The sequence below is a fragment of the Pongo abelii genome, chromosome 11, assembly GCF_028885655.2.
Source record: "Pongo abelii isolate AG06213 chromosome 11, NHGRI_mPonAbe1-v2.0_pri, whole genome shotgun sequence".
Classification (NCBI taxonomy): domain Eukaryota; kingdom Metazoa; phylum Chordata; class Mammalia; order Primates; family Hominidae; genus Pongo; species Pongo abelii.
In genome coordinates, this window is record NC_071996.2 from 61,981,248 (window position 1) to 62,008,099 (window position 26,852).

At 33.9% G+C, this 26,852-nt stretch overlaps 1 protein-coding gene across 16 annotated transcripts in view; it reads right to left on the bottom strand.

Annotated features, from left to right (window-relative positions):
• Positions 1 to 26,852, bottom strand: part of BAZ2B (bromodomain adjacent to zinc finger domain 2B) — a 395,277-nt gene that overhangs the window by 198,418 nt on the left and 170,007 nt on the right. Inside the window, exon 1 of one of the 16 annotated variants that reach the window (XM_063712614.1) lies at positions 4,506 to 5,263. The exons of 13 other annotated variants lie outside the window; for them this stretch is intronic. The gene's annotated coding sequence lies outside the window, so the exon portion shown is untranslated. Of the gene's footprint in view, positions 1 to 4,505; positions 5,264 to 26,852 lie in introns of those variants that run through there. 2 more of the 16 variants (XM_054548947.2, XM_054548946.2) reach the window with 2 other exon arrangements.

Consider the following 26,852-nt stretch of genomic DNA (forward strand, 5'->3'; position numbering starts at 1 on the left):
AAGCGGAATTAATTAAAATATGAAATTACATAGATAACTTAGTTAAAATAAAGAATGTTGTAGGGGTCAAACAACATTTTTGTTTACTTAAATAATCTGTTTAATGATTACAGTGACCATAAAATAAGTTACACCTAAAGAAGTCTTTAAGTTATGATAATAAAATAAAAGTTTTAGAAAGGTATAGGAAGAATGAATACATCTTTTTTGTTCCTTTGAAAAAATAGCATAAAATTTTGAGAAATGTATCAAAACAGCAGACTTAGTGTAAAGTCATGTATTTATAGAACAGAAATATATAGACAATGTAAAGTTTCTACCTATTCCCTTGGTATATACTTAAAATGATCATTTAGACTCATATCCTGTTTTAATCTACAACAGGTTTTTTTAAAAACTGGCATTTCTGTATGTTTGACATGGCTTTGTAAAAATCTTTCTTGCAGTTTGTCTGAATGACTTGCTCTTAACTATCTTTAAAAATATCATAAATGTAAACAGTATTAACTCACATGAAATAACTTCTATTTTGATCCAGAAGGCAAAAGGTTTAAGTTTTTAAAATATGGCATTGCCACCTCAAAAGTAAGTATGTTTCAAAGAAAAACCATATTTTCATTCCCTACTGAAGTTGAACAACTTACGTTCACTTTTACAATGAAAATACCCAGTGGCATCTTAGAGATTACTGGTTTTCCAGTAAGAAACATAGCTATTTAGCAAATTCACTTGCCTAAAAAACAGCCAAAAAAGGAAAAGAAATAAAGATGGTCTCTACGCTGATAAAATGTGTGGATTAAAACTCATTCTTCATTATTTAGAATGTCTTTGTGCACTTAATCTTTGAAGTTTTATAATTTACACATGATTCCAACAAGCCTGGGTTCATTCCCAAGGTCACAGTATAGTACAAACAAAAAGATGATAATAGCAGCTGTAATTTTCTAAGCACTTATTAAGCACTATACACAGGGATGGGAACCAGGAGTAGAGGGAGTGTCTATAATAGGTAACTATACTGAAAGCTCTGTAGTTATTCAAAGAACAACAAATGGTTTGACTCCTTGATCAAGAATCTAAAAACCTTATGTCCCAAGGGTATCACTGTGTTACACTACAGAATGATAACTAACATTTAAAAAAGACAACTCCTTGTGACCTCAAACAAAAGTCTAAAAAATTTTTAATTTTAACATCACACATTTTTAAAATAAGGAGCATGGTCAATGGAATCTAAAGACCTGGATTTGAATCCAGGCCTATCACCTAATCTATCAATGACCTTAGGGAATATTAATCTCCCTCATACTCAGTTTCTCCAAATGTAAAGCAGAAATACTATGTAACTTACAGTACTAAGATGAGAATCAACATATGTAAAAGCAGATAGTACAATTCATGAAAACAGCAGTCAATGAAATACTCTTAAAACTTGACTACCCAGAATAATTTTATTCTCTGAAATATTTTTATTACTTTTTAAACGTTTTTACTTATTAGATGTTTAGACGTTACTTTCATTAGTAAATATGTAAAGTAGATAATGCCAAGATTCATTCAAGTATGTAGCAAATGCTCTCAAATTTCACTATAAACTACCTGTTTGACTAGGTAAGTCCAATTCATTCTTCAGTCTCAATTTGGGTTGCACCTACTCTGTAAAGCCTTCTCACATCTCCACTTGCATATCTGATAAACATTTTGGTCTACCACATCCAAAGTCAAAGTCCTGATTCTTCATCCTCATCCCAAACCTTCTCCAACTGAAATTCTTCCCTATGTCACAGCTGATGGCAACACCATCCTTCCAGCTGCCAAAACCCTTAAAATCATCTTTTCTCCTCTTTCCTTGTATCTCACATCCAGCCCAACCAGAAATCTTTTTGGTTGTACCTCAAAAACATTCAGAATTTAACTGCTATTAGGCCACTACCTTCTCTCATTTAGATTACTCTAAGAACCTTCTAACTGGTGGTCCATGACTCCTTACACATAGTCTATTCTAAACATAGCAGCTGGAGTGATCCTTTTAAAAAATACTGAAAGCCCTGGAGTGGCTCCTCAAAGTCCCCACTGAGGCCCTACATAAATAACCCACTCACTCATTTCCTTTGACAATACCTCCTCTTTCACTCTCCATAACCATACTCACAATGACAACCATTCATTTCCCTGAACAAACCAGTCATGCTCCTGCCTCATACCCTCTGCCTGGAAGACTTTCCAAAGGTATCCACATAGCTAACTTCCTTAATCTTTCCTCAACATCATCTTCTTTGTGAATCCTTCCTCAGCCCCTGAATCCCATCATCACCTAACCTTCACATCCTGCTCCTTTTTCTTAACTTCATAACATTTGTCATCTTCTAAAATGCTATGCAGTTTATTTATTATTATTAATCTCCACTTCTATATGTGCCACAAAAGCAGAGACCTTTGAAAGTTTCATTTGCTGATATTTCCCATGTACCTAGAACACCACACAAATATGCAAATTAAATATGGAAATAAAACAATACATTGGATATCTCTCCTTTGCGTCACCTTTAGCATCCTGTACTGACCTATATTTTATCAGTTATCACATTGTACTGTTAACAGCCTATTAATTTTCTGCCTCTTCCACTAGACTGCAGGCTCCTTGAGACAAGGGATTTTGTATTGCTTTATAATGCCATTGCCTGTAATTCCTTAAAGTGCCTGATACTTAGGCATTCCATAATATTTGATAAATTAATGAAAAAAAAAAAACCATCCAAATCAAGTGTGTAAGCACCTTTACTATCTCCAAAACATAAACACAATGGTTAAGGGTATGACACTGGAGACTGTTCTGGATTCTGAATTGTGTTAGTGTTTTCAGTCTGGCTCTGGTATTTACTGGCTAAGGACCTTAATCAAATTATTTAAATTCTCTACAATTACTTCCTCACTGATAAAAATGGAAGTAATAATGGTACCTCCACTTCATGTGATTATCATGAATATTAAATGACAAAAGAATTAGCCCAGAGGTTTGCATATAGTAAGTATTCAATAAATGGCATAAATTACTTATTATAAATTAAAATAGAGGCACTATTATAACTTTTACTTTGATAACTTGACTAAGCTAGAATACTCACAAACTTAACCTTTAGAATCTCCTCAGAATATGCCAGTAATTTATATCAAAAATTACTGAGTTACCTAAAATAACCCTGATAAGCATTATGTGAAAGAAACTACCTTAATTTTCAACAAAAGTAGGATTCTATTTACATTATCCCATTTTTTAACGTTCCTAGATGTTAGGTTCTATAACATTCTTCAGTAACTACTTTTGATTTTTCATAATCTTACGTTTTCTTTTTATATAATCAACATACCTAATACTACAGTTTAAAAATTAAACATCTTACTACATAGATCACCTATACTTATATGTCCATAATATATACATACATACATTCTTCCCTCTACTCTGAACAATTTTACTTCCAGAAATAAGACTTTTGAGAAAAAGTTAAATAACTTTAAGTATATTTGTCACTCTTTACTAAATCACCTTTAAGCTTTCTACTTCCCATTTTAGTCATATATCCAACAACATGTATATTCCTATGTATATTCCTTTGGTAATATTATATTAAAGATTGAGCAAAACTAAGAGTTCTGTTCCAAATTAAAAAGCCAATGTAATGGTGTTTCTTTTAAAGCCATAAATTTTAAAAAATTATTTCTCGTCTATTGTTACTGCAAATGTTTTCCTATGTGCAGAGTCAGTTCTCCATTTTATAAAATACTTGTGAAATTCATTTCCTTTGTAGTTTGTAACACTATAAGGAAATAAACAAACATACACATTTTACTTAAGCACTCACACAGACAGTAGACAAGAAAACTGAGGTAAGCAGTTTAAATGATTGTCCCAAGATCACAGATGGAGTGACAGCCAGATTTAGGATTAAAACTAAGAAGCTCATTATTCCCTTCTTATGTTCTGAATACTTAACATTGTTTTTATATCATAAGGATCTCTTTGCTAATTTAAGAATAAGTTAATTTCATAATTAAAATTATTGAGATATTTTGAGAATATATAAATAGAATTATGAAACTTATTAAATCAAGATAAAATTAGAGTTTATCCAAAGTCTCTGAAAAAAATAATCTTTTTACTACATAAGTTATTTTTAAAATTTTGTTTAGAGTGGCAAGAAAGTGGCAGCTTAATATCATTTATCATTTCAATGTCTTTATTTAATAAAGCTAATTTCTTTAACCAAAACCTACATTATGTGTATGAGCTGGTTGGATTTAAGATACCAAACAGAAATACTTTTTCATTTTAAAAAATCTTCCAAACTTAAACAGTAGTTTCTACTCTAATTGTAAACTTTAACTTCAGGATATATTTATAAGAGATCTATCTATGAAAAAACAATGTTAAAAAGTAAAGAAAACACCAAATACTCTTGCATTTACAGGAGAAAAAGACATAGAGTATAACATTAACAGCTTACTGTGGAGAGTGGGTTTAATCAGGAAGTAGCCATTATCCTTTCGATTCAGAGCAGTGACAGCACTCCAAAACAACAAGCCGTGATATTTTTCAGTTAAAAGGCATGAAAGAATACCTACTATTGTGTCCTAGCTTTGCTGACCCCAAGGGTCAGCATATGTCTTTTATCAAAAGCTATCATGAAAACATAATCCAAGTAAGCATTTACAATGCTCTATTTGTTGAAACACCTAAAATCTACCTAACACAACCTCTCTCTCTCTCAGTTACTCACAAAACATGGCTGTCTTATTCAGAGATTAGCAATTATTGTAATGAGATACTGTCGGAGAGGGTCAAATAGTACTTCCTGCAGTTTACACATCTTGATTTCCTGGTAAACAAACTGAAAGGCAGGTGGAGCACTTAGATCACCAGCAAACGTGAATGCTCACGTGATAAAACTAAGCCAGGTAAGGTTGATGTCTCAAAGTAATCGTTCTTTTCTTAATTTTATTAATGTCAAACAGACAATAAAGAGAAGAGGTCTTTCTTCCTTTTTAAAGAAGGGTTTACTCCTCACATAAACTCACATGATAGGAATGCTTGAAAACTGGCACTGTTTAAAAGCGGGTTTCAAAAATCACTTCTGGCAGATAAACTATAAAAACAAAGCAATGCTAACAAATAAGAATAACTGCTCAAAAACCTGCTAAAAATAAAAGTCTTTAAATTTCAGCTGCTACAACAAAATACATAAAATAAATTTCTGAGTTATAATAAAAGACCAACATTAATTGTTTTGTGGTCAAAGAATAAGTCTATTTTTTTATTTGGACAATCTCCTGCAAAATAAGACTGCTTTATAATTTATGTGGCAGTCTTTGAAAAAAAATTCCTATGATCAGAAAGTTTACATAATTTGAAACTACTCTCTACATCATTTTAAACTCATATATCAAAAAGAAAACAAACAAAATATTTAACCTGTGAGCATTTTTTAAAAACACTGTTAGCTTGAAAACTAAGTTTCTTTGTCCATAGTTTTTTTTTCACCCCAAATTGCTGTTTTTTCACTCTCTGAAATTTTTTAGTATAGTTTGATGAGGGAAGATTTAAATTAGCCATGGGTATGAAACAAACAAAAAACCCAACTCCATCAAAATGATAAACTAATTTACTACTTTAAAAAAATCTAGATAATTCTGTAAATCCACAAAATTTGCATTTATCTTTAAAATTCTATATTTACTAAGGCCATGCATCAATATCCTAACTATTATGAACACAGTAAGATTTAATTTTAATGCAAAAAGCTCTTAAGACCCCTTTACAACAATATAATCATGTTAAGATATTACAATTATACTACTTAAATTAGGTTTGTATTTATTCATTTTGCAAAATAAAGTTCTAATGTACTGAAATAGAAAACAGAATGATAATAAATAACAAAAAGAACACTCAGGAGAGAAGACTGTGCCAAGGGTATAGAATCTCAGAACAGGTCTCATTACATATACGTAATATGTCATTTCAAGGAGTATGTATTCGGTATTGAGCCACATTAATGCAAGTTGCTAACATCACTAATCACCACCTTTACTACAATGACACATGAAACAGCAAATTTTCAAAAAACTACAACTACGAAGTTAACATTTCCAGCTGAATTTCTTGGTCCATTAACATTAAATAATTTAAAAACCATAGTAGTCACATGGAATGCAAAACACAGTTCTTACTTCCTTTATAGAAAATTTGAGATGTAATTCCTACCACAGAAGTAGCTTTGAGTATGTAATTCATACACCAAAACAAAACAAAATTTTAAATCAGAAAATTATTATTTCAATCGTTTCAATGATTTATGACCATCTTAGTTTCCTATAATGTGTCAAATTTAGAGCACGATGAAATGAATACATAAAGAGGTACAGCAAATAAATTTGATATTTGGTTTCATTGAAGGTGGTTTTTATCAAGAGGCAGTAACTTTTGATATTATGAGTTTACAATTCAGTTAAAAGGTAAGGAACAAAAACCAGTTGGAAAAAGACTTGCCCTCAGAGCTGACAAATAAGAAAAATATATCTTTTCCTTCTCTTGGGTATATTTCAGCCCTACTTGTCCTCCCAGGCATTCTTTAACTGGACCTGGTAGTGCTATATAGACAAAAAGCTTCAGAGTGAATTCCCCTGTCCTCTGGAAAGTCCAAGAAACCACAGAGCTAAGTCGTCCATATTATGAACTATGTGCAAAATGAGGTGGGAAGGCAGAGGGAGAGACAAGAGGAGGAAGAAAGTTTCCTACTTTTTACTTGCTTGCCTTCTGCTACAAGAAATAGGTGTTACATAATTATTTATATCCCATCTTATTCCAACATAATTTAAGATGACTTACAAAACTATGAGTAGAAGAACAGAATGCCGCCTTTAAAACTAACATGAATAAAAGGGAAAATAAGAGGACATGAGAAAGATGATAACACAAGGTAAAGTTGGACCAAAGAAACACCTATTGTAAGGTCTTGCACAAGTCTATGATGTGGGTGGTTCAGCTCCTTAGCAATCAAAGTGGGAAACAAGATCAAATTACAAAGTTCTCATTCTCTATAAGATGTAATTTACAAACAAGCTCCAAAGCATCCTCTAGGACTTAGAATTGAGAGAAGTTTTAAAAATAATTTTCAAAAATGCAACACTGGAGCATACAACAGTTTTCTCAATAGAATCTTTACAGCAATCTAAATAACAAATTTCACATAAAAGTTTCTTTTAACATTTCCTCAGTGCAAGCCAGAGTGATAACATAAGGAAAGATTCCCCAAAATAAGCCATCTTGCTAGGAAGTCTGCAATTCTTATCTGGATTTTTAAACATACACTAACAATTTCCAGAATCTTATGTTAAATTCCATTTTCAAATTCCAAATTCATATTCTATTTTCTAAAGTCAGGTTCTTATGCTAGTTGAGAGCATAAGATCACATAAAATGAGATAACCAGGGTTCCAGATCAGGCAAAAGATAAAACATTGGTAGGTAGGTCCAGACAATTACAAGGGACCTTTCTCCTTTTTTTTTTTTTTTTTTTTGAGACGGAGTCTCACTCTGTCGCCCAGGCTGCAGTGCAGCTGTGCGATCTCGGCTCACTGCAAGCTCCGCCTCCTGGGTTCACGCCATTCTCCCGCCTCAGCCTCCCCAGTAGCTGAGACTACAGGCACCCGCCACCACGCCCGGCTAATTTCTTTTTGTATTTTTAGTAGAGACGAGGCTTCACTGTGTTAGCCAGGATGGTCTCGATCTCCTGACCTCGTGATCCGCCCTCCTTGGACTCCCAAAGTGCTGGGATTACAGGTGTGAGCCACCACACCCAGCCAAGGGACCTTTCTTTTTAACTGAAATGAGTTCCTCTTTTCATTGGTGATCTTCCTTCCATGATCCTGCCCATTACAACAGCTGGGAGTCCAATCTATGATGATGTTTAATCCTCCCCAGTTTGGTATTTCTAACTGTAGTAGATAAATGTGACTCTGTCTTCACATTCAGTTTGCATCAATTTAGATTCATATTTGCATACTTTTAGAACATTTACTTTTTGTTACTCGTGCAGAGGAAAGACGGCGAAACTGATATAAAGGAAATGTCCTATCTCTTATTTTATTATACAAGAAAAAACAAGATCTACCAGTGATGTCAAACAACATGCTACCATGGTATAGTATCCAGACTGAATACTAATAAAATGTAACAATGATGCATTCTGGTTTTCATGTCAGGTAAATAGGTTGTAGCAAACCATATCTTCCTTACTACTGGGTTGGTCTGCTCTCTGCCTCCCAAAGATCCTAAATTTATGTCCTCCTGCCTCCCAGATTATGCTTATGTTGTTTCATATCTCTTCTCCTACCTCATTATCAGTTTAGATCTCATCACTTTCAGGATGGCTCTCTCTCAGACTCTATTTGAAGGGCCCATAAAAGCTTTCTCTACATAATTTAGCTATATATCACTATATAATTATTTGGGGATTCTCCTTACTAGATCTTGAAATTCCTTCTTTTATATTACCCACCATGAATAACAAAATGCTCAACACGTAGCAAATACTCTAAATACAAATAAACTTAGTATAATGCATTAATAAACTGCTGTACATATTTATAACAGCTCATGTTTGTTCAACATAACTAGGATATTTATTATGATTGCATCAATTGAACCAGAAGGCAAATTTTTACCATACAGGTGATTACTGCATGGTATACAATCAACCAATATTTAATCAAACCTTGGGCTTTTCTGTTTTCAAGCTTGTCAAAATAATTTCAATTGTGAGACAACTTTTGAGAACACTACCAAAAACCAAATCTATTTTGCAAGCTACTGTCAAACCTCAAAATGACGAAGATTAATTGACAATTTTCATCCAATACAGTTTGATTCATATTTGAACTCATAACATAAAATTTATGAAGCTTATTACTTTATTACCATTCAAAGAATTCTTCCAATGTGCAGCCACTGAAATTTATTTCTGAACTTCCTATTTTATAAAAATTCAAACCTTAGTAATCTCAATATATAATTTTGCTATTGTAAAAGGTAGTAGTCTTTAGATTTGGCATAATATATACACTCCCTTACCATACTTTCCTGCAATAAGGAAAACCACTCCTAATATTTAAAAATATGTTAGAAAACATACGCTGAAGTATCTCATATTATCAACTTAAATCAATCAAGATTCATTCTATTCATTAAAAAAGTTATAGGATAATTATCATGGTTACATTATTAACCACCTTATAATTGTTTACTTCAAAGAACAAAAGTAGGAAACATATCCATAATATAAATTGAAACGGCTTTTGAACAAATTTAACAACAAAAGAATATTATTCAATATTCTTTCTTTTCCTTAAAAACAAAATGGAAAGAGTAAGCCAAAGACAGATACAGATGTATATATTTTCATTTATTGCAACATAATAGATACACACAGAGGCTGTGAGAATACAATATTCATTTTGCTGCAGAAGAACAGACATTGCATAACAATGAGATTTGCTAATGAAATCAACCATCAACCTGAAATACATATGTATTAAACCAAGACCTCAGTGTCATTTTCTTTTTGAATCATTTGTTCTTTCTTTCATTTTTTCTCGACCTTTTCAGTATTTTTGTCCTTTAGATTTTAGAACTTATGGGTGAAGCAAAATCAACTCTATATTACAATGTATCGCTTTTTATTCATCATATTTATTTTTAATGTAAATTCCAATTGTTCTGCTTCTATCAGCACTATTAGTGTACCTTCAGAAAAAAGAAATCAATGGATGCTACCAGAAGAAACAAAGGAGGTTTATTTCTATAGAGAATTGTTGGATCTCAGGTCCAAAAATTTTTTTATCAATATTTCACATAAATTCTATGTGAAAACTTTAATTGCAAGGCAAGTGCTTACTTATTTAATAAGAAATAAGAAAATAATAAATATATTTTAAAGTCACTTTTGTAATAATGTAATTTCCTCGACAATTTTGACTACTGATAATTATTAAATGAAATAATGTAGGGCTAATATAATCATTAAAATGAAAATTATTCTCAAGTTTTTTAAATAAAATAATACTTTTCCCTCAAAATGTTTTACTATCCTGGTCTGCAAATGTTGATTACCAATTAATATTTTCAAAAATAAGTAATGCTGGGAATTTTCTTAAAGATTTATGATTTAGTTACAATCTTCAACGAAAGCACAAGACTATGAAAGTATTTAATGTGATGTATCTTAAAAAATAAGTATTAATGTACCCCCAGAATCAATTTATATCCTTTTGAGTATAGGATATTTAACTAAAGAGCTATCTGTGTTATTGGTTATCCATTTACACAAATTAGGTTTTCAATTCACCTGTGCTACAGATAAAATTAACAGGCTAATCTCTGGTATACAATTGCTACTAATTCATAATAATAACAGCTTTAACAACAACAACAAAAAGCAGTACTTACACCAACTAAAACATCCAGAGTCAAACAGAAGATTAAGTTTCCTGTTATATTTTATGCTACTTTAATGTCTAACCTCAAACAATATCTTGCAAAAATAACCAAAGGCAGTACCATCTACAATTCTGTTAGAAATAAGTAAACAATTAGACATTCCTTATTAAATGTAAACTCTGAAAGTTGTCACTGACAGTCTAATAATTGTCAAGGCTATTTTTAAAACTTTGAAGAATGACTTGAAGCAACAAACCACACAACCACAGAACAATCAATCAATCTAAACACAACAGATTTTCCTTTAAAAATCCAGAAATTTCTATTAAAATGTCAAAATATACATTAGACTGTAGAGAAACAGACACTTTAAACGAGTATCTGTGCAATACCAAAAGCCTACTTTTACTAGTACAAAAAAAAATCCTAAAACATGGTGATAGGGTTTGGAAAGTCATCTAGCTCATTGCTACTCCAAGTATATAGTCCACAGACCAGCAACATGGAAATTATTTGTTAAAAATGCGGAATCTTGGCCAGGTATGGTGGCTCACACCTGTGATCCCAACATTTTTGGAAAGCCAAGGCAGGAGGATCACTTGAGGCCAGGAGTTCAACACTAGCCCAGGCAACACAACGAGACCCCATCTCTACAAAAAAATAAAATAATTAGCCAGATGTGGTGCATGTGCCTGTAGTCCCAGCTACTCACGAGGCTGAGCAGGGAGAATCACTTGAGGCCAGGAGTTCTAGGCCAGCCTGGGTAATAGTGAGACTTAGTCTCTACAAAAAATATTAAAAATTAGCCAGGTGAGTTGGCACATACCTGTAGTCTTAGCAACTCAGGACATTCAGGTGGGAAGATCACTTCAGCCCAGGAGTTCGAAGCTACAGTGAGCTATGACTGCACCACTGCACTTCAGCCTGGGTGACAGAGCAAGACCCTGTCCCTAAAAAAAAAAAAAAAGAAACAAGGCTGGGCGCAGTGGCTCACGCTTGTAATCCCAGCACTTTGGGAGGTCGAGGCGGGTGGATCACGAGGTCAGGACTTCGAGACCAGCCTGGCCAACATAGTGAAACCCCGTCTCTACTAAAAGTACAAAAATTAGCCAGGCATGATGGCGCATGCCTGTAGTCCCAGCTGCTCGGGAGGCTGAGGTGGAAGAACTGGTTGAACCTGGGAGGCAGAGGTTGCAGTGAACTGTGCCATTGCACTCCAGCCTGGGTGACAGAGTGAGACTCTGTCTCAAAAAAAAAAAAAGAAAAAAGAAAAAGAAACAGAAATGCAGAAACTCAGGCCCCAGACTAGACTTACTCAGAATATTCTGTACATTAAAGTTTAGGAAGCCCTGATCTAGTACCTAACAATTTATACACCAATTTCAATAATTTCTGATATACTAACAACTCCTCAAAAAATCCATATTAAGAGACAGAATACTCAGAGAATAATTTATTTGTTGTGCCCAAAGTCCACGGCCTATCTTTTGCTTATTCATCTAAAGTCTCATTCATATGGACTACTGATTTAAAATTTGTGGTAATATGAGGAAAAAGAGGGCAGAAATAATATGTTTCTATAAACTATTGGAAAAAAACACATATAAAAAACAAGAATTTACACTCAGCAAAATTTTAAATTGATTCAGCAGAAGAGGCCTTTCTTCAAATAAAATCTGTGAAGAAGCCCAGTATGTGCTCACACTGAGATTACAGGCTCACACCTGTAATCCCAACACTCTTGGGAGACCAACGTGGGAGGATACATTGACGCCAGGAGTTTGTGACCAGCCTGGGCAACACAGCAAGACCCCATCTCTACAAAAATTTTAAAAAATTAGCCAGGTATTAAAAAAATAAATAAAATAAAATTAGCCAGGCATGGTGGTGCACGCCTGTTGTCGCAGCTACTCAGCAGGCTGAGGTGGGAGGATCGCTTGAGCTGGGAAGTCAAGGCTGCAGTGAGCTGTGATCATGTCACTACACTCAAGCCTGGGCAACAGAGCGCAACCCCATCTCAAAAACAAAACAACTAACAAACAAACCCAGAATAGTAGAAAATAAAGAGCTGCTCTTTGGGGTAGAGGAGGTACCTAGCAGCTGCCAAGATATTTCAGTAGAACCAATTCACATGGTTCTGCAGAGGACACTCTGACTTGAGAAAAGGGGATTACTTAAGAGTCTAAAAACAAGTGGAAAAGTTGTTATACTAATCACAAAGTTTACTATTTATCAAAGCAAGTCCTCAAGTTTATTCTGTAGTATTTTAAACTAAGAACACTGGATTAAAATTACATAAATTTTTTGCAAGTAAAATTGATATTTTCCTAAATAAATCCAATCGGCGAAGTTAGAAGTAACTAAGATTATCTTTAATTAAATTATTTTAATTAGTAGTAGGCCTATCATTTACAAGGCATTATGTTAAATGCTAGTAATATAGATGAATGGACAAAGTACTCTATCGTCTTGGAAGAATAAAATAAATACATGGTAGTCCCAGCTACTGAGGAGACTGAGGCAGGAGAAATTCTTGAGCCCAGGAGTTCCAGACCAGCCAGAGCAATATAGAGAGACCCTGTCTCTAAAATAAAGATAAATACATGGAACATACTACCATTTATACCATAAGAGTGGTATAAATAAAGTACTCTGAGAGCAAAATTAACTGAGGATGTCAGAAAAAAGGTTTACGAAAAAATGACATCTGAAGTAGGCTTTGGAAAATAGTATAGGAATTTGAATAACAAAGGTGGGTAGGTGGAGGAACTAGGAAAAGAGGCATCCCAAGGGGAAGGCGAACATAAGCTAAGGATCAAAAGCTGAAAAGCACTGGATATATTCTGAGAATAGCTAAGGTGGCTTCCAAGCTCCCTAATAACAGGAATCATGAGTTGTTCCTTTTATAGCAGTAGCACCTATAACACGCAACAGTTAATATACAGGTTGAACATCCAGAATTTGAAAAGCTCCAAGATCTGAAACTTTTTGAGCATCTACATGATGCCACAAGTGAAAAATTCCATACCTGACCTTATGTGACGTGTTGCACATTATTTAAAATATCATATATAATTGCCTTCAGATTATGTGTATAAGGTGTAGATGAAACTAATAAATTCAGTGTTTAGACCTGGGTATCTCCCCTCTGCAAGATATCTCATTATATATATGGAAATATTCCCAAGTCTGAAAAAATCTGAAATCCCAAAAGCTTCTAGACGCAACCATTTCAGATAAGGAATACTCAACCTGTACCTGGGCAGCATAAGAGCTTGTTATGTATATACTGTTTGAATGACTCAATCAATCAGTAAATTAATATAGTCTGGCTAGTACAAAGGACATACGTAAAAAGTAGTGGGAGAGATATTTATTTGGCTGAAAACGTACTTTAAGACCTTATTGGAGATGACCTTAAATACCACACTAAGTGTTTAAATTTAATGCTGCAAACAATAGTAAACTACCTGCTTAGAAATACTGATCTAGCAGCTTTAAGGAGGATGAATTGAAGCAGGAAGAAATTTACAATAAGGATATTGCAATATTTGGTCTCCTGAGATAATTTAGGCAAAAGTGAGGTTTTGTACTAAGGTGTGGCAGAAGAGTGACAAATGAGGGGATGGATAAATATAAAAGTTATTCATATATAGAAGTAGGGATAATTTTTTTTTTTACTTCTTAGCTGGTTAAAGTAGAGAAAGAAATTTAAAAATTGTATTGTAGAAGTAAAATTTATTGGACTTCAAAGCAGGCTCTATATGCAGAAAGTGGGAATACAAAAATTAAGCAAATGCCAAAAAAGTAGAGCAGAAATCTTTTATGCATTGGTCACATAAACTGGTACAATTATATAGAAAGAAATTAGGCAACATATAGTAAAGTCAAAGCTGCATGTAGACCATAATACAGTAATTCTAGATATCTCACCCAGAAAAGTTCCCATACATGCACATAAAAAGTCATGTATACGAATGTAAATTGCAGTTCTATTTGTAGAGTAAAACCTTGGAAATATTGGAAAATGAATAAATAAAAATATCACGGTATGTTTTTATAATGAAATACTATATGGTAGTTAAAATGAATGACATAGAGCTACTTATATTAACATAGATATATATCTTTAATATGCTAACACAAACACTTGAGGGAAGTGAAGGTCTAAGGTTTTGTTTGCACTTCTGTTTATCACTTTATTTCATGCCAGGACAATCCTTTGGATAACAATGAAATAAATAAACCAGTCATGAGGGAGAAAAATGAATGTCTTTTGGCAGATCAATGAAGCAAGCCTCTAGAGAAGGCAGAAGTGAATAAAAATAAAAAAGCATGAAGTTTTAGGTTTAGTAAGGAGGTGAAACACTTTATTTGTCAGATACGGGTAAGGAGGTAGAAGGAAAAAAAACCTAATAGTTTTTTGTTTTCTTGCTTTTGAGACAGTGTCTCATTCTATCACCCATGTTGGAGTGCAGTGGAATCTCTGCTCACTAGCTTATATAGTAAGTGTGTGTTTCTTCCTTTTTTTTTTGAAACTGCAAACTATTTTTCAGAGTGGTTGTACTATTTTACATTCCCACTGGTACTGTAAGAGAGTCTGATTTCTTCATATCTTTGCCAGCAATTCATATTGTCACTATTTTTAATTTTAATTTTTTTAGACAGGGTCTTGCTGTGTTGCACAGGCTGGTCTTAAACTCCTGGGTTCAAGCAAGAGTTCAACTGTTCTAATAGGTGTGTGGTAATATGTCATTTTTCAATTTCTCTGATGGCTAGTGATGCTGAACATCTTTTCATGTGTTCAGCTGACATCCGTATATCCTTTTTGGCGAAATGAATATCTTTTGCCCATTTTCTAATTGGATTGTTTGCCTTTTCACTATTGAGTTTTTAGTTTTTATATATCCTAGATAAGAGTCCTTTGTCAGATAAGCAGTTTTCAAGTATTTCCTCCCAGTATGTAGTTTGTTTTTTCATCATCTTAACAAGGCATTTTGCAAAGCAAATGTTTTTAATTTTGATAAAGTCCAATTTAGAGATTTCTTTCTTCTATGGATCATGTTTTTGCATCATATGGAGGAACTCTTCACCAAGTTTTGTCTTGTAGGTTTTCACCTATGTTTTCTTCTAAAAGCTTTATATTTCTACATTTAAATGGATGATCCAAACAGGTTCTGAACTACAGGAGAAGAGAAACTGAACAATCTTTTCATCAGGACTTCAACTACTTAGTCAAGTTAATTTCAACATTTACTGGGTATCCACTTAAAGTAGTAGGCACTTAGCATAGTTACAAAGTATCAATATCAGATACACACAGCAGAAAAAACACAAATACATATTTTTATTTCACTGTTTTCAGTGTTTTGATAAGAGTTATACATGAGTGCACCTGGCTTACCCAGAAGAGCTTGAGAGTGTTTCTGTAGACTACTTTTGCTCTAAACTTGGAAGCCTTCTCACAGGGGAAGGCTATGTCAGGAAGGGATAACAGCACTGAGTAAAGGCAAAAGGACTATATACACACCTCTTGCTTTAAGGAAGTATAAATCATTTAACATTTGGAGACTAAGCATGGGAGATTGAGGCATTACTTTTAGATGTAAGCAGGAGACAGGCTGTGGAAGATTTCATATACCCTGTAAATGAGATTAAATTTTATTCTGTAGTGGTTGGAAGCTAATAAAGGAGTTTAAGCAGGTAAATAACCTAGTTTGATTTGTGATGTCAATTATATCATCACTGAGAGGATGATGAACTTGGACACAGCAAGACTAGGGGCAGAGACACTAGTTAGGGGGTTACTGTGACAGCCCAGGTAAGACATGATGCAAATCTACATTAAGATTTAAGCATCATGAACAGAGAAGATGGATTTGAGAAATATTTAGGGGGAAAAAAAGAAATGTAGTCTTTGTTAAAAACAGGCCGAGAACAGTAGAAAAGGCCAGGTGCAGTGGCTCATGCCTATAATCCCAGCACTTTGGGAGGCCAAAGTGGTTGGATCACCTGAGGTCAAGAGTTTTAGACCAGCCTGGCCAACATGGTGAAACCCCGTTTCTACTAAAAATAGAAAAATTAGCCAGGTGTGGTGGCGAGTGCCTGTAATCCCAGCTACTTAGTAGGCTGAGGCAGGAGAATCACTTGAACCTAGGAGGCGGAGGTTGCAGTAAGCCAAGATCACGCCACTGTACTCCAGCCTGGGTGACAAGAGCAAAACTCCGTCTCAAAAAAAAAAAAAGAATAGTAGAGAAGTTATGAAACAGGAATCGATTGTAGAAAATCCTTTTCTTAACCTCTAGTTAACCTGTAGGATTGTCTAATACAGCACTTACCAAAGCATGAAAAACACTAGTTCCATAAGCTGTTCTTTGAAGGAAGGGTCAAATAAGTTGGAGGTTCACAAAACACATTAACACATTTTAAAAGGCTCAGAAAAAGTTGTTAAATAAAACAAAACCCTTTGGATACAGGAAGGGGAACATCACACACCAGGGCCTGTTGTTGGGGGGGGCGTGGTGGGGGGAGGGGTAGCATTAGGAGATATACCTAATGTAAATGACGAGTTAATGGGTGCAGCACACCAACATGGCACATGTATGCATATGTAACAAACCTGCACGTTGTGCACATGTACCCTAGAACTTAAAGTATAATAAATAAAAAAATAAATAAAATATATACATAAAAAAATAAATAAAACAAAACCTTTTAACATTAACCCTATGTCTTCCAAACTTACTTGACCACGGAACCTTTTTTCATGAAATACTCCATACAACCAATGCTCTACCAAAACTACTTTGGGTACCACTGTTTTGGCAACAATGTGGGCTTTGGTTAAGCTTCAATCTTCTCTTTAAAAAAAAAAAAAGACGTAAATGCTTAAATGTTGATTTATGTGAAATCTCTCTGGCTTCCTTTGTAACTCTCTCTCATTGCTCACACAACTCTAGCCATCCTGATTTCCCTATTATTCTTGGAATATGCTAAGCACAATCTCTCTCAGTATCGTGGCATTTACTGTTTTCTTTGGAACAGTTCTCACCCAGGTATCTACATGGCTCAACTCCCTCACTTTCTTAAGATCTCTGCAAAACTGTCATCTTATTGGAGAGGTCATCAGTGGCCAATCTGTAATAAATACTAATTCATACCCCTGGCTAATTCATACTCATCACTCTTAATTTGCTTAATCTTTCTCCTAAGTGTTAGTTGCCATCTAATATACTACATATAACTTATTTATCTCTTTCACCGATAGAATGAAAAGCTCCATGAGTGCAGAGTCGCTGTTGTTTAGTACCTTATCCTTAGCACATGCAAGTAACTAGGCACTTAACAGTTGTTGAAGAATTTAGTGATCATCATATAACCTCTGATTCTATTTATTTTATATTAAAGTAGATAATAGGTAAAATACCTACATATCAACATATTCATTGATAAAAACAGTATTTTCACTTATGATTTTGTTGTTCATATTTTTCATGTCCACATTCAATATGAAAGATCTGACCAGTTTTATCCTTTAAAAAAAGTGAGGATTTTGGAAGCTCTAACTTTTCAAACTTTTCTCTTCATCAAAAACAAATCTAAAATTGCTACATAATTGTATCTTTAGAAAATGCACAGTCATTTTAGTATAACTTCTTAAATTTCTCTTTAGCACTTCCTTAGACACTGGCTTGCAAAGGACTACCTATAATATTGAAAGTAGCAACCTTCACCCTCTAAAACAGAGTCACTTTCTTTTGTGATGTACAGTGATTTCTTTCTACAACTTTTGCAATTGTTAAGTGCTTTCATAGGTTTTAGGTGTGTAATGCCTCTACTTTTAATTTTAACCAAGACTTATTACCCTTCAGTATAGATCAACTGTCCAATTGAACATATTTCACATAATACTTTCGTAGTGACATATATTCCCCTTAAAACTGAAAGAAATGCTCACTGATAAATGCAGCAATTTTTCAAAATATCTCAGTATATCTATAAATAATCTATAAAAACCCTTAAATATTTTAATATAAAATGCAATATTTCTACAAGAAAGGACTTTAAAAAATACCCAAATAAGTTAACACAAGATATATACTTTAATTGGTTCTGCTTCATATAAAATATTTATTGAGGAATAACAACAGAGTTATGCATATATAACTTTATAATCCAGATATAAACTCTCCATTCATCAAAATTTTTCTATATAGCAATATATTAATAGCAAAGTAAGGCCGGGTGCAGTGGCTCACACCTTAATCCTAGCACTTTGGGAGGCCGAGGCGGGTGGATCACTTGAGATCAGGAGTTTGAGATCAGCCTGGCCAACATGATGAAACCCTGTCTCTACTAAAAATACAAAAATTACCCAGGCACAGTGGCACATGCCTGTAATCCCAGCTACTTAGGAGGCTGAGGCAGGAGAATCACTTGAACCCAGGAGGCAAAGGCTGCAGTGAGCCAAGAATGTGCCACTGCACTCTAGCCTGGGCAACAGAGACTCCATCTCAAAACAAACAAACAAACAAACAAACAAAAGCAAATTAAAATGAAAATTCTGAATTCCTTCCAGTAAAAATACCTGCAATTGAAAAATAAATAAAAATCTCTGAAATTATTATTATCATTATGCATCTGTCATGAATAATTAGGTGTATTCTGTGGATATTATAAGTTTTATTTAAAGAGAGTTTTACCTATAACTAAAGATATTTTATAACAAGTCATAATTTAAGAGTCATGAACTAGCTCAGTAGTCTTAGTTAAGTCACAATCTCTGACCCTTACTTTCTTCATCTGGAAAATGAGTGGACTGGTCCAGGGTTTTTAGCACACTGTTAGGCTTTAATATTCTGTGATTCTAAAAAAAAATTTTTTCAATCAATTTTTTTGATTGAAAAACATCTATGAGATGTTTTTACTTTTGCAAACCAACTGAGAAATATTTCTGATACAAGAAATGCACATTCTCTTAAAAGCTTATTTCTTTAAAAAGTAGACAATAAAATATATTTATGTTTGTTTATAATGAAACACCTCAATTTGTACTGAAATGTGATGACTACTATTTATCTACTTTAGGTGAATAAAAGCTGAAAACAATTTATTAGACCATGGAAAAGACTCCTGAATACTAGAAGGTCACAGCCTATATGCTGAGCTGCTAGCAAAACATCTATGTGCTCCAAAGCTGCCATTTTTCTTCCTTGACAAAGACTCCATCTGCCACCAAGCCATTTACAGCCTCCAAGTCAGAATATCAATGATTTCCAACCATTCTGCAAGCCTGCTTTCACCTTGACATCACCTTTGCAATACATCTACACCAGATGATACATATATTCCCAACTACAAGCATGAAGCCCATGCTTTATTCACCTGAGAGGTATTTAAGCTGCTCTCTAAAGTACCATTTTTATTCATGCTGACTTGCAAAAGAATTTTAAAGTGTATATATTCAATTATCTATACACTTATATATACTTTCCTATAATTCCTTTTGCTTTATGTACCTTAAATCAATTATATTCCTAAAACTTTAAAACCTAAAATGACTGCATAGTTTTCAATGGCTTAGAAACTAAGACAACAGAAGTACATTATATTTCCATTTAACAATCTGCCACAAAATTATTTTTTATAAAATATTTTATTTCCTTAGAAATTGAAAACACTAAAACAATGAAGAAATATTGACAACATTTCTAGTTTTGTACTCTAATCAATGTTTTTTTAACATTTTAAACAAGTGAAACCCATTTACATAGTAATAAAATAAAACCAGAGAATTTTTCAATAATATTTTGTAGAATGCTAACTACCAAGAACTATTAAAAACACTTCTTCCATCCTTTTAAACAAAAGCAGTCAAATCCTTGGCTATAATATCTGTACAAATGAAAATAAAGTCTTACACTTTTATCTGAAAGTAAATGTTCTCTACCAAATAAATAAAAAATGAATTAAGGCCTATTATGTGCAAAATATTAAGGGGAGAATAAAAAAGTTTAAAACAAGACTCATGGCCTCAAACTGAGGAAATAATAAATGCACTCATGAACAAGCATCTAAAAAGACAATGCACTTTGCAGTGATAGGAAGTGTGTTACATAAGAAGGAATTTTGGAATTAGAGGTTAGGGACTTAAGTTTACTTGCATCTCTGCCCTGAACTCTCTAAGTACTTATGTTAATCATTTAACTCCAGGAAAACCACTAACTCACCTGCAGTTAAGTGACTATTATAAGTGGTATCTAAGGTCTTTTTCTGCTCTAGCACTCTCTGATAAAAGGATTCTGGGTCAAGATGTCAAATGATTACACATGCTACCTGGCCCCAGATTTTACAAGTTACACTCGTTTTAGGTAGACATGGCCAGTACTACAGAGAAGGAAATGAGATTTTAGTTGAGTCTCCAAGAATGTGCAACATTAAAATATACATGGAGAGACAGAAAAAGTATCCCCAGAAAAAGGAAATACCATAAACAAAGGTGTGAAAAACAAAATCATGACTTCAGATGTGTTTATGTGGCACTGTTATCCACAAAAAGTAAGAAGAGGAGACATGATACTGGAGACAGAGAAACTACAAAGTAAATTAATATGGCAATCTAAGCATGACCTGATAGGGTGGTGGTGGGAGTGAAAGGAAAACAAAGGATGCAAAAGATATTGACGATAGATCACAGGCACTTTTAAGTTTTGATTATTTGAAGCCAGAGAAAACAGCAATCTAAAGTGATATCAAGAGTTGATATCTTGTTGTGGGAAATGGTGATACCATTAACAGTAATAGGCCTGATACATAATCCTTTTTCTAAAACAATACGGAAACAAGAATAGAATACATTAAAGAGAAATGAAGAAAGTCACTTAATTTTCAGAAAAAGAACACTGGACTAGGAATTTGACACCAATACCAGAGTCTCACCATAAACTAGCTGTGCAATATAGATCAAGTCACTCTGAGGTTTGGTTTTCCAAAATGAAAGTGCTAAACTTATGATCATTTTTATCATTATTTTCAGCTTTACGTATAACACATTATCTTAATTTCCCCATAAACTTTAAGTTGTAGAAGCAGGCAATCTTTCAAAATCCCTTCTTAATCTTGACTGATTTAAGATTTAACATTTTTTACACATATGAAAGGCTGAAAAATACAAAGTACTTTATAAACAAAAAAGAAGAAAGATTTTCACCAAACAAGTATAACTAATAACACAACTGCCACAAAACTAAAGGCAGAATCAGAGATTTCAGAATTAACCCGGCATTTCTGATCCTGCTTTAGCCATTAGCTGGTCATTCATTAAATATCCTTTATGAGCAACTAAGAGTAAGCCAAAAGATATACAGTTTCCATGTTTAAGCATATCGTAACTTTATTGGTGAGATAAAAATGAATGTATGTGAAACAAAAATGGACTTTTAATATAGACTAAGCCACATACTAAGAAAATCATTACTTAACATTTCTAATGAAAGCTAAAACTGAACTGTAATCTGAAAACTGTGGTTAACAGAATAAATACTGTAAGTTTTCCTTTAACGAGAGGCCGTAATCAAATTAAAATTCTATAAATATTTCATACTGTTATTTTTTGCACAGTGATTCCTCATAATTTCAAGTAAAAACCTCATATCTATTCCTATGTTATGATTCCAAATACATGGAGGACTTACAATGTATGTTTCTAAAGGGATGTGTAAAGCAAATAGAGTAAAACAATTTTATTTACTAAACATAATTAGAATTTACAGTCATGCATCACTTATCCACAGGGATATGTTCTGAGAAATGTGTTGTTAGGTGATTTTGTTGTATGAACATCACAGAGTGTACTTACATGAACCTAGATGGTAAAGACTACTACATACCTAGGTTATATTGTATAGCCTGTTATTTCTAGGCTACAAACCTGTACAGCATGACACTGTACAGAATACTGTAGGCAACTGTAACACAATGGTGTTTCTAATAGAAATAGGCCTGAAATGTGAATATGAAAAGTATTTGTATAGGTAAACATATCTAAACATAGAAAAGAAAAAATAAAATTATGGTATTATAATCTTATGGGACAACTGTCATATACACAGTCTGTCCTTGACCAAAACATCATTATGCCTCTTGTGACATTGTATTCTGAAATAATTTGTACTCCAAACATAATTTCTTCATTTTTTTCTTTTTGAGATGGAGTCTCACTCTGTCGCCAGGCTGGAGGGCAGTGGCGCCCACCTCTCAGGTTCAAGCAATTCTCCTGCTTCAGCCTCCCGCGTAGCTGGGACTACAGGCGTGCACCTCTGCACCTAGCTAATTTTTGTATTTTTAGTAGATAAGGGGTTTCGCCATGCTAGCCAGGTTGGTCTCGAACTCCTGACTTCAGGTGATCCACCCGCCTCGGCCTCCCAAAGTGCTGGGATTACAGGTGTGAGCCACCACACCTGGCCTCCAAACATAAGTTCTAAATTAATAAACAATTTTTATAGGGAAGTAAATTTAACAAATGTAAAAAAGGGAAAAGTTAATTTCTAGAAACTTGTCTTATTTCTTCCATTAAAATAAGTATGCCAATAATACATAATTAAAATCATATACCAGAGCTTATTACTCTTAATTTTTCAGTACTTACTATTAACATATACACAACTAAAGATATAATTAAATTGGCAAGTGCTACACATGTTCCAGTGAGGTAAATTTTTGCTCTTTGGGAAAAATATTTCTATATACTCATGGACTTTGATCTCCAAGATGACTTCTTGCTTATGAAAAATACACCTGGCTGGGCGTGGTGGCTCACGCCTATAATTCCAGCACTGTGGGAGACTGAGGTGGGCGGATCACTTGAGGTCAGGAGTTCAAGACCAGCCTGGCCAATATGGTGAAACCCTGTCTCCACTAAAAATGCAAAAATTAGCTGGGCATGGTGGCGTGTGCCTGTAATCCCAGCTACTGGGGAGTCTGAGGCAAAAGAACTACTTGAACCTGGCAGGTGGAGGTTGCAATGAGCCAAGATTGTGCCATTGCACTCCAGCCTGGGTGACAGAACAGTGAGACTCTGTCTCAAAAAGAAAAGAAAAATACACCTTTATTCTATTTGAAGAATATTATGACTCAATAAACTTTCTCTACTTTGCTTTAAAAGCTCATTATCAGTATGTAAAAATGATCACAGTATACTACTTAAAATAAGACAAACAAAATTAATTAGAAATGTTTTGAATGTTACCTAAAAAAATACAACTTCAGATAATAATGAACCCAGCTCTCTTTAAAGACATTAATATTCTCTCTTCATTATTAACATTTTACTAAAATAAAATCAATTCTTTTTCCACTCCTCAAAGCAAAATCCATGTTAGAAAATGGCCTGCAGCTACCAGGTCACTTCTGCAATTGTCTGTCTGAATCTTTAGCCAGTGCTAACCATATCTATGTGGCAAAGGTTTGTGATTTATTGCTGCTGTAGTGACTAGGTAATTGGTCCCCAAGTTCTCGTATATTAATGCTTTATCTTTAAATGACACATTAGAAAAGAATAATTAATAGAAAGTAACTGATCCACAGTATGTGTGAAATTATATATAGATTTGCTGAACACATGAGCAACTAACTACAAATATACATTAAAAACCCATTTAGTCCAGTGAATATTTATCGTAAACAAGTTTGAGGGGTTAAGTTCCAACACTGAACAGACATATGTGAGTAAGGTAGTTTTGTCCACAAGGAGCTCACAATCAAATATTTATTTATTGATTGATTTTTATTTATTTACTTTTTTTAAGGCTAGTCAAGCAAAGTACTGGGAGTGGAGGAAAAAAACAAAGAAATTTGTAACTGGTTGTGATCAATTAGGTATAAACACCAGGGCTCTCAGACCAGCCACAATCAAATACTTTAAATGGAAAATTTTCTAAGTGTTCATATTTTTAATGAAATAATAGCGTATAAATTTGTATTTCTAATAATAAATAAAATAAGAGTATTTCTCAGTAACCCAGAAAGAACAGGCTGAGAAATTTAAATGCATACCATGTGTGTTAGTGAGTGGCAATCAGATCAGAGTGTTCAATCCCTGTGTCACACTGGGATAGCTACCATGATGGTTTTGATTTTCTTACATTTTAAAATTTGTTAAAAGAATAGAAGCATGAGGTGAACTAATAGGAAAATGAAAGCCAATGAAGGAAGAAGATCTTCACTAATTTCTTCAGTTGCGTGTATCTGCTCAAAGTTTTTACATGGCACATCAAGATGCCTTTTTTATTTCAAAAACCAATGTTAAGAAAAAAAAGTAATGATAATTATTTTTATATAATAACCAAAGTGGATACAATTATCTGTTTTCTGGATTAGGACAAAAATTACAAAAACAAACCAGTTTATTTGTTGACATTGAAAGAACTTCAAATATCAGCAAATGAAAGCAATCTTTAATATTTAAATGTGGTACAGCAAAATTTAATCTATGTTTAATAAACAAAATAAAAATATCACTTTAAAATGTTGATATCACGATAGTGAAGAGGCAAAAGCAACCCAAGAGTCCATCCACAGATGAATGAATAAATAAAATATGGCATACACACACACACACACACACACAGGAGTATCATTCAGCCTTAAAACGAAAGGACATTCTGGCACATGGTACAACATGCATGAAACTTCAAGGACATGATACTAAGTGAAACAATCCAGTAACAAAAAGACAAATACTGTATGATCTCACATACACGAGGTACTTACAGTAGTCAAAATCATAGAGACAGAAAGTAAAATGGTGGGTCACTGAGGGCCAGGGCCAGGGGAAAGTGGCCATGAGGCATTATTGTTTCATGTACATAGAATTATAGTTTTGAAAGATGAAAAGAATTCTGGAGATGGATGGTGGTGATGACTGTACACCAATGTGATTGAACTGTATATCCCCAAAGGTCTGACTTTCAGTCTTCTTCTGGATAAAGGGATAAAGGAGGCACTGTTACCTGACTGTATTAAGTGGAGGAGACTGAGGAATCTAACTAGTTGAACAGACTTTGTATGTTTAATTAATGTTTAATAAACATTTCCCATTTTCATATAGTTTTTATATGTAGAGCTTCGCCTGTACCTATAGCTATAACCTTCTTCTCCCCTCCTGCCCATTCCAGAGATACACAGAACTGCTAATTGCTGAGCCTTTCAGAGTTTCAAATGTGTAAACTGTTTTTTCTAGGCTTTCTTCACTGTCATCTGATAATTCAGTTATTCGGTTCTCTCAATCTGATAAATCATTTACTATTTATCTACCTTGCTCTCCAGCTTCCAGAATTTTGTTCGTATTCATTCTTCTCCTGTTTCTTTGCTTATGCCTTTTTGAAAATCTTTTTTTCCTATATAATTAATGGGGCTTCAACAGTTAGCTGAAGTAAGTGTGTATGTTAATCTACCATCTTTTTTAGAAGCCTATTGTCCTCTTCTTCAGTCTCATGAAATCCTTTCTATGTTAGAAACTGTCTTCTGTAGGAAGAGGCTGGTTTCATGAGTAAATACTATGTGTAATTAACTTTTTTGTTTGTTTGTTTGTTTGTTTAGGAGGAGTCTCACTCTGTTGCTCAGGCTGCAGTGCAGTGGCCCCATCTTGGCTCACCGCAACCTCTGTCTCCTGGGTTCAAGGGATCCTCCCACCTCAGCCTCTCTGGTTGGTGGGACTACAGATACGCACCACCACGTCTGGCTAATTTTTGTATTTTTAGTAGAAACAGGGTTTTCACCATGTTGCCCAGGCTGGTCTCGAACTCCTGTATGTGCAATTAACTTTAAAGGTCAATTTTATAGAAAGGCTTCCGATCTTCACTTGAAATTCTGCTACGTCTGCTGTTTTTATCATTTCTTTTAATACTCACTGTATATATGAAATATTTGCACAACACCACAGTCTTTTTTGATTTAATCCTTGCATGTGGTACTCTGCATTTATTTGTAACTGCATTTTCATTTTAGGAATCTGCCTAGATTTAACTTTCTAAGAGCCTTCCTCCTGCTTCTTGGCAAACACACTTAAAAATCACATCATTTTCTCTATGGTCATGTTGCCCATTCCAGTTGTACAGGCATTCTCATGTACCACTCTGGTGTGTCTTAGTTATGAAAGTATCTGCTTAATATTATGACAAAAAAGCACTGTATATCTATACCTAGGGTTTTGAATTGGGGAAAGATCTAGGCACCCAGTTGAGGACCAACAGAGGACATTATCACATGATCAGAGATAAATCAGTTCCTTTGTTTATAATCATATGGCCCAATACTCAAAAAACATAGTGGCAAAATTTGCTATGAAGCCTTCCTTCAA